This window comes from Acomys russatus, chromosome 30 (assembly GCF_903995435.1).
Source record: "Acomys russatus chromosome 30, mAcoRus1.1, whole genome shotgun sequence".
Lineage (NCBI taxonomy): Eukaryota > Metazoa > Chordata > Mammalia > Rodentia > Muridae > Acomys > Acomys russatus.
Window position 1 is genome coordinate 32,216,376 of NC_067166.1, and position 9,513 is coordinate 32,225,888.

General features: G+C 40.5%; 1 pseudogene; it reads left to right on the forward strand.

Annotated features, from left to right (window-relative positions):
- The first annotated feature begins 879 nt into the window (after positions 1-879).
- LOC127212402 (60S acidic ribosomal protein P0-like) lies at positions 880-4,801 on the forward strand (annotated as a pseudogene).
- The last annotated feature ends 4,712 nt before the right edge of the window (positions 4,802-9,513 follow it).

The following is a 9,513-nucleotide window of genomic DNA, read 5'->3' on the forward strand; positions in this document are numbered from 1 at the left end:
GCCTGGCCAGTATTCAGAGGACTGCATAGTGCTCGAAACTTGTGATTCCTGAACCAGGAGTTGTCCAGTCTTGACAGGAGGGGGGAGCTGGGTCTGATCTTCCCTTCAGTTGATTTTGCAACCTCCAATCCTCTGCTCCCTAGACAGGCTACACACTGGGCACCACCATCTTGGTTTCTCCCTGTTTTAACTGTTATCATTAAGCAGAGAGAAAACAAACCGGAAGTTTCAAAAGTTAACTTTCCTGTGCCACTACAATATATTTTGACGACAGAAACACTATCACATACATGTATTTGTCTTTGTAACTTAAATTTAAATAGTTCTTAAACAAATTATTTCAAGACAACATTACTCATTATTACATTTCTAAATATAGTTTTAAAAAATGATTTATTTACATTATTTTTTGTTATGTGTAGCGCATGAGTATGGAGGCCAGAGAGGTTGGATCCCCTGAGATTGGACAAGATTGTGAACTGCCAGATATGAGTCCTAGAACCCGACTCAGGTCTTCTGGAGGTGCTTTTAACCATTGAGCCATCTTTCCAATGCCCTAAATATACTTATTAAGCCCTCCAGGAATTCACTTATATTTTTATTCAACATTAAGACCAACATCTAGCTGCTACAGATACTGTGGTTGAGTTAGCTGACTAAATGCCTACTCTAATGAAATATATATATTTTTTGTGTTGTTGTTCAGAGATAGTTTGATAGAAAACAAGAAGGTAAAATAGTAAGAGCTGTGAAGAGAAATCAGTGGAGCATCAGACAGAATGTGCTCAGGTTTAAATCTAGATTTTGTAGCCACGAGAACATATGAGGAGGGGATATGTAAGTTGACTCTCTAATGGCCAAGCAGCCAAATCAAAGCAGATGGACAAATGTGATGATTTGGTGCCATCTGTCAGGAGCAAGGACCTTATGGAGGTGGAGGTGTGTCCAGCAGAGGATCAGAATGAAATGTGGCCAGGTACATGAGGCACAAGGCACTGGACATTACTGTTAGGGAAAGGGACAGAAATGAGAAGGCTTCCAAGTGTTTATTTGCTGAACTCACCTTCCGAGGTCTATCTTTTAAAGATGATTTGATGAACTGAAGACTAGTATTTAGAGCAGTGTACATATATTCAGAGAGATGGGTGGATTTTAGCAGGCTTTTGTCAACTGTGAAAGAATGTGGTAGCTTGAACTGAATTGGTAGCTACAGAAGCAGGTATATTCAGGATATATTTTTGAAATTTTCAAAAGTGGTTAATTTTTTGAAGTATGAAGTTAGGGAGATTTGTGCACAGAGACACATATTGTGCACACAAATACACACACAGAGTGACATATATTGTGCACAAACATAAACACACACAGAAAGACACATTTTGTGCATGCAAATATATACACAGGGAGACACCTCTTGTGCACACACATAAACACACACAGAGACACCTATTGTGCACACACATAAACACACATAGAGACATATATTGTACATACACACATATAGTGGGAAGAGGTGTCTGGGATCCTGAATTATTGACAGTGTGATCTGCTGCAATGGTTCTAGAAAGCCATAGAAAAGAAAGGTTATTTGAAGGGAAAGCTCTATAGCTTGGGTCCTACACACCCATCAGCAGACCTTGGTGACTGGGTTAGTGCTATGGTGGCATGGAACCTCGAAGGGTTGGGGTCTAATGAGAGGTCTTTGGCACCCTGCACTTCTTGCTATCTGGCATTCTAACGATCTGCAGAGGGTTCTGCTCCAATGTGTATTTTTGGTGTGAAGTATCGCCACAGATTCAAACATGCAAGATGAATTGAAAGTATCTGGAAATCCCTAAGCCCTTCATTCAGAAATTAATCTCTCCCCTTTATAAGTTGATTTGTCTTACGTATTTGTCATAAAGGAAGAAAACTGACTAGGACAATAGAGACCGTCACTGAATTTGGATAGTAACTTTGAGATGTCTTTGACATGTCAGCAGAAATCTCAAGTGGGCAGGTGGACTTTGAGACTGTATACTTAAACATGAAAAGACAAATGAAATTGTATAAGACAAGACTTTCATATATTCCATTTTAAAAGCTACATCAGTAAAAACATCTCTCTCTCTCTCTCTCTCTCTCTCTCTCTCTCTCTCTCTCTCTCTCTCTCTCTCTCTCTCTCTCAGGGTTGGAAGAACTATAAAGGGTCCCAAACATTTAGTTCTGAAAGTGGAACTGTTCACAGCTGCATCTTTCAGGGTTTCCTTCATAAGCACACCTAATTGAAGGATGGATACCTCATGATGAAGTTCTTTATATCACCGAGGGAAAAGGATCCTTCTTTTCATGTACAGATGCTGTTTGTTTGTTTTTTGAGGCAAGGTCTCTCTTGGCAGTCCCTACTCCACTCAAACTTGCAATTCCCCTGCCTCAACTTCTTGCAGCTCACTATGTAAACCAAGCTAGTCTTGAACTCACAGAGATCCACCTGCCTCTGCCTCCCAATTGCTGGGATTAAAGGCATGCACTGCCATGCCCAGTTGATTCTGATTCTTAGTGAGGAAATGAATTGCAGTCAGAAAAACAAACAAACAAACAAACAAAAAAATGTGTGGATGGAGTAGCTGCAAATATGACATCTCAGGATACCGTCAAAGAAGAAGGCTCAGAAGTTCTGTAAGCAAGCTTACTCTTGAGAGGTTTTTAAGGAGACATGCCAGATAGAAGTTCACTCCAAATCACAGTAAACAGACAAATACTTGCAAAGGTTTTTATGGAAAGAAAAATCACAAGTTATACCAAAATTTGTTTCTTTCTCTTTTCACTAGTAGAACGATAACAGGGCCATGCACCCAGCAGCTATCTGGTTACATATTAAACATACACATGACAAGTACCGTTCCTCCTTATGTTTCAGTAAAGTGTCTTCAGTCATGCAAATATGTACACTTTTTTTGGGACCCTCCATGCTAAAACCCATATTTTAAAATAATGAAAGATTATGAGGTACAGCTTATCTAACTTTTGGTTTTTGATAGTGATGCAAAGAGTATTATTTCCACATTAAAAGTTTTTTGGATACGGAAACAAGGTCTCTCTTTTTTTTTTTTTCAGTGAATTATTATTAAATATAATTTCATCAAAGCAGTTTAAATTTTTTCTATACCTTTATATCATGGCTGCAGGTAGAGGTGAACAAATAAATGTCTGGTTCAGTGGCTTTTCCAGTGCCGTGTACACGGGCTGAGTTTGGGTCCCCCCCCCCCCCCCGTTCTTTCACGCTGGTTTGTTGCGCTCTGTTTCAGTGTGGCAGAAACTCCTTGCTGGGCAGATGCTCGTGACTCAGATGAGCCATAAAATGCCTGTCCTCAGTGGAAGGTATCCTTGTTTCACTGCCCCTAGCCTTAGTTGTTCAAGTCACTCTTGAAGCGATGGTTTACATGATAAGCTCTGAAGCTGAATCCTTCTGTCATCAGAACTGCTTTTTACAAACACGTGGCTCTCTCTCTGTCTCTCTCTCTCTCTGTCTCTGTCTCTCTCTCTCTCTGTCTCTCTCTCTGTGTCTCTGTCTCTGTGTCTCTGTCTCTGTGTCTCTCTCTGTCTCTCTCTGTCTCTCTCTCTCTCTCTCTCTCTCTCTCTCTCTCTCTCTCTCTCTCTCTCTCTCTCTCTCTCTCTCTCTCTCTCTCTCTCTCTAATGTATACGCTGCTAATTCGTATCAGGCTGTGTTAGCCTTAACAAATTCTAATGACCTCTTCTCCTGCCAGGTGTCTCATTACAGTCGCATCATCTTTAAAGTCTGCGCTGCAATTCCTGTCGTGCCGCGTGTTGGCCAGGCAAGACAACTGCTTCCTTAAGATCACCCTAAGATCAACCAACATTTGGATGGTTACCCACAATGCTTCACTGTGGAAGCCCACAATGTGGGCTCCAAGCAGATGCAGCAGGTCCACATGGCCCGGCAAGAGGAGGCTGTGGCCCTGAGAGGCAAGGACCCCATGATGTGCAAGGCCGTCAGGGAACACCTGCAAAACAACCCAGCTCTGGAGAAACTGCAACCTGGTATGGGGAGAAACGTGGGTTTTATGCTCACCAAGGAGGCCCTTACTGAAATTAGGGACATGCTGCTGGCGAATATGATGCCTACCACCTGGGCTGGTGCCATCACCCTGGGGGAAGTTATTGTGCCTGCTCAGAACCCTGATCTGAGGCCTGAGAAGATTTCTTTCTTCCGGGCTTTAGGCATCATCACTAAAATCTTCAGAGGAGCCATTGAAATTCTGAGGGATGTGCAGCTGATAAAAACTGGAGACAAAGTGAAGCCACAGCGCTGAACGTGCTGAGCATCTTTGCCTTTTCCTTTGGGCTGATCATGCAGCAGTTGTCTCAAACCTGGAAATATCTTTGTCATCACAGAGCAGACCGCACTCTCACTTCTTAGAGGGTGTCTGAACTGTTGGCAGTTGTCTGCCGATGGGTTACCAGACTGTTCCGTTAGTGCCACACTCTTGCAGCGATGGATACAAGTGATTCTTGGCATGGCGTTGTTTGTGGAGACTGAGTACACCTTCCCATTTGCTGAAAAGGTCAAGGCGTCTTGGCTGATGCATCTGTGTTTTGTGGCTGCTGTCCCTATGGCTGCTGCTATCACTGCTGTGCCTGCTGCTGCTGCTGCAACCCCAGCCAAGGCTGAAGCCAAAAAAGAGGGAGGAATCAGATGAGGATATGAGATTTGGTCTCTTTGACCAATCCCCTCAAAGCAATAAACTCAGCCAGCTTAATTTGAGAAATGTGGAAATAAATGCTTACTTTTCTTTTTAAAAAATCTAATGACATAGTTCCAGATTTTAAGGAAAGCATTCTTGTTATTATTTGGCATATGTACAATATTTAATGCCTATTATTTAAGTGTTATTTATTTACTCTGCATATTTCAAATGACTTGTGACATTTTCTTTTCCATCATTTTATTAATAATATTTCAGATGCATCATAGGAAAAATAGTTATATTTAACTGTAGGACACTAGCAAATTCCAATTTTTGTTGCCCAAATGGAAATTCAAAATGAGATTAATCAATATATTTGGGTAAATAGTTAAAATTAATGTATTAACCTAATGCATTTTAAAGTCCCAGTTACTAGAAAGATAAAATGATACAGTCCTGCTCTGAAGAGTCACAGGAGTCCACAGAGGAAATGGGCATATATAAAAGTAGCTACACCAGCTAACATGAGCTAATATGTGCAGAGAGTATAGGAGAGTTTTCAGTTCTGCCATGACAGACTTCACCCAAAATAGACAACATTCTAATTCTCATTCCTTCTATTAAAGAGTTTTATAGCATCAGTTCATGGTATTTTCATTTTGGCATAGTGGTACACACCTACAATCTCAGCACATGAGAAACTAAGGCAATAAAATATGGAGATCAAGGCAAATTGAAGCTACATGGGGAGATCATATGTTGGGAGAAAAAAAAAAAAACTAACACCCTAATGGTCTACCAGGATACTTACTTTCCTTAAACTGTTAGTGAATAATTACAACCAAAGATGGACATGCTTTCAACATACCCCCAGCTTTGGGCTAGAACCCTCACACCCTTTGAAATGATATCATCTTGCTGGCCAGCCAATATAGTTTCTAAACATGACTAAGCTTAGTTCAATACTCTTGAGAATCAACCCATAGCTATGAATATTTCATTTGTAAGTTTCTTCAGAGGGCCCAATATGAATTCCCCATGTTTTGATCTGTATATGACTAAAAACTTTTATTGTGCTTATCCTTGGTATTCATTTCTTCATTAGAGAGCAATGAGAAGACTACTAAATAATAGGAAATAGGCAAAGTTTCTAAGGGTGACGAAATGAAAAATGGTAGAAGAAACACTGAAAATATATTCTCTCTCTTCTTTTATGTGTGTCTGTGTGTCTGTGTGTGTGTGTGTACACATATGTGTTGATGCAGGGTTGAGCTCTAGAGAAACTCCTGTGTGTTTCTCTAGCACTGACTGGGAATTACCTGTGAGTGCCATCAAGCCCAACTTTTTACATGGGTGATGGGGACTTGAACTCACGTCTTCCTGCTTGAATACGAAGCACTTCACCAACAAAGCCATCTCCGTAGTCTCTGATTTGCCCATTCTTCAGAACACAAAGTTTATTCTGATTATTGTTTTACTAAAGGACAGAATTCAGTTTTTGTGAAATTCAGGATCTTGTCTTTCACTTCTTATTTTTCAACTTAAAAATGTATGGTATACTTTTAATTGTTTTAGCACACTTCAATAACCTTCTAAATGCAAGCCCCACCCTACTATTTGATCTTTAGTCAGCACAACAATTATATCCTTTAAACGTCATTATAGCATCCCTTGGCCTATGATTTGAGATTTATCTTCACAGACTTGGTCACTCCCGCCAAGTATCATGTTAAGATTATTTCTTATAATTTATACACTTCAGTGTCTTGCATCAGATGTCCCTTTCTTCTTAATTTACATCAGCAGTTTCTCAAAATTATTTGATTACTCAAGAGTCACTGAGAATCTGACTAAAATGCGTGCACTAAGTCCAAGAACATGCCCTTGGGTATGGACTGAAAAGTTTCCACACTATTTAAACTAGCTCACAAGATAAGAAGCTTTCCTTTGTTCTATCCAATGCTGTAATCTTCTCAGCATATCACCAATATGCTAACTCATACAGTTATACTTTTACCTAAGATCTGTTTGACCCATGTGCCAGACTTGTTTCCAGCTATCTACTGGATTTTTCTCATGTCCCTCTGATGTATAAAATTCGGTGTGTTCAAATGTAACTCATCTTCTCCTAAACCTGTGCCTGTTTCTTTGCTCTTTTTCATAGCACATCACACACCATCATCCAATTAGAGGCAGAACCTCTCCTTTTATCTCCCTCACCTAATCAACCAGAGATTCTGTCTTCAGGATGTCTTTTACCAATATTTCAGGTTCTTTTTCTCCATCCTAATAATTGTCAACTTTGCCCAGGTTAATATTACCCTCTCTCTCTCTCTCTCTCTCTCTCTCTCTCTCTCTCTCTCTCTCTCTCTCTCTCTCTTTCTCTCTCTCTCCTCTCTTCTTCTATTCTCTCTCTCTGTGTCTCTGTGTCTCTGTCTCTCTCTCTCCCTCCCTCTCTGCCCCTCCCTCCCTCCCCCCTCTCCCTCCCTCTCCCTCCTTTCTTCCCTCCTGCAGCTATGAACTGATTCTCCTGACTCCTGGGTGGTTTTGCTGTTGTTGTGTTATTGTTACATACTATTTATTTATTTACCTGTGTGTTTTTTCATGTGCGTCCATATGCGAGATATCCTGTGGTGTTCCTGTGGTCCAGGGATACCTTGCTGGTGCCCTCTATCCTCTGCTTTAATCGCAAGGATCCTGGGAATTGAATTCTGCTTGTCAGGCTTGGTAGTCGGTACCTTTACCCACTCAGTGCTCAACCTCCAGTTTTTATCATGAACAATGTCACTTCTGTGTCCATGAAAATGAAATCCTTTCAAGTTCCCTTCACGTTTCATGACAGGTTTTACAAATTTACAATTAAATTCCTTTAAGTTGAGGAGAAATTTAAAGGTGTTTGTTAAACAGAAATCAGAAAGCTATCCCTGAAACCAAGTAGGCACTTGAGGTTTCAGGTACCTAGGCTGGTGAGTGAGTATACATATGTTATTCAGCTTATGATGAGAATACATCCTTTGCACATCTATGCAAAATATCCTAGTTGTAAAAGTAAATCACACAACTTACCCTAGTGCTATAATTTGGCAAACATGCTGCACTAGAACCTCCCCTAGCCCCCAAGCTGTTTCTCCTCATATCAATCCCCCTCCATTGTTTGTCTCCTCCTCTTCCTACACCTCCTTCTCTTCCTACTCCTTTTTTTAATTTATTAATAAATGTATCCTAAGCAAGCACTCTCACACTGACCTTTAGCGCCAGCTGCACTCTATGCTAATTTCTTAAGTGCCTTCTCAGATGTTTCTGCTTGTTTCTTTGCTTGTTTTTGTTGATGCAACAGCTTTCTTTCTGTATTGTCATTCTTATCCTGTTTTGTTTGTGTGTGTGTGTGTGTGTGTGTGTGTGTGTGTGTGTGTGTGTGTGGAGTGGGGTGTCTCTTTTTCTGCTTTTGAGTGATTTCAAGCTCTTTGATTGGAGTTATCTGATATTTTAGTAGATCAATACTCACCCTGGACTCTCCACTACCGCCGGCCAGAACCCTGCTTGCCTAGAAAACACGGACAGAGAATAAGATTATGGACCAGAAGACAAAAGAAAGTTCTTGAAGGCCATCTGCCCCTATTACTAACTGAGAAAACATTCATTCGTGTTAGTGTCAAAAAAACATCCACCAGGGATTTTCTTTTAATTGTAAATGTAAGTTTCAATCAGAGTCACTGGATATCAGTCTTGGAGTACAGGGTCTACTGAAAGTTGGAAAAACTTCCACGGTACACATACAGAGGTACACAGGTTTCCAGAAGACTAACCAGCCAGTTGCAGGACATCCATGGGTCCTTTGGCACTGGACTCACAACAGCCACAGTGACCTCAAATGCAAACTGGACACCAACCAAATCGATGTACCACAAACCAGCAATATAGGTACCTCAGAATGCTGCAGGTGCCGCACTAGGAAATACGAGACACAGGGAGATTGGGATAAGAAAGTACAATGCAACTCAGCAAAGGAGCACAGTTGGCTTGGGGATCCAGCACCCCTTATGTATCAGAAGCTTCTGGGCTGGACACATCACCAGAAGGGAGAAGTGATAGAAGCGGTTCCTCAAGCTTCAGAGTGTATTTTGCTTAGTTGTTTTGTTTATATAGGAAACTGAGAGCAGAAAACACACTGAAGCCAGGTGTGGTGGCTCATGCCTTTAATCCCAGCACTCAGGGAGGACAGCCTCGTCTACAAAGCAAGTCCAGGACAGTCAAGGCTACACAGAAACCCTGTCTCCAAAAACCAAAACACAAAAACAAAACAAACAAAAATCAAAAGAAAACACTATTGGCTATTTGGTTTTGTTTTCAAATATTTTTATTCTTTGAGGAATCCATACAGTGTGTTTTGAGCATATTCACCCAATCCATCCAGCATTTCACATGTCTACCCACTTTCCCTTTTTTGTATCCTTTGCTTTTTAAACCCACCAAGACAAATCTGACAATGGATTTTTTAAGCCGTAACTACATTTTTATGTGGCTATGATTTCAGATTTTTTTTTTTATTATTTAGTTTTGTTAGAAAACCAACTTACTTAATTTCCTCAGAACAACTTATATTTCCAGCTTCTTCCTTCAACTTTTTCCCTTCAGTTCAGAATACACTGAAAACTAGAACTGAAACGGTCACCCATTTTCCTGCTTAACTCGAAGAATTGTTTTGGAAACACACAACAAAGCACACCTTACATAATTGATCCTGAATTTAGTTTTCCAACCAGACCTATTTTATTCTTATACTTTTGTTCCACTGGCCTGAAAATCTCAGACAAGTTTTTAGAG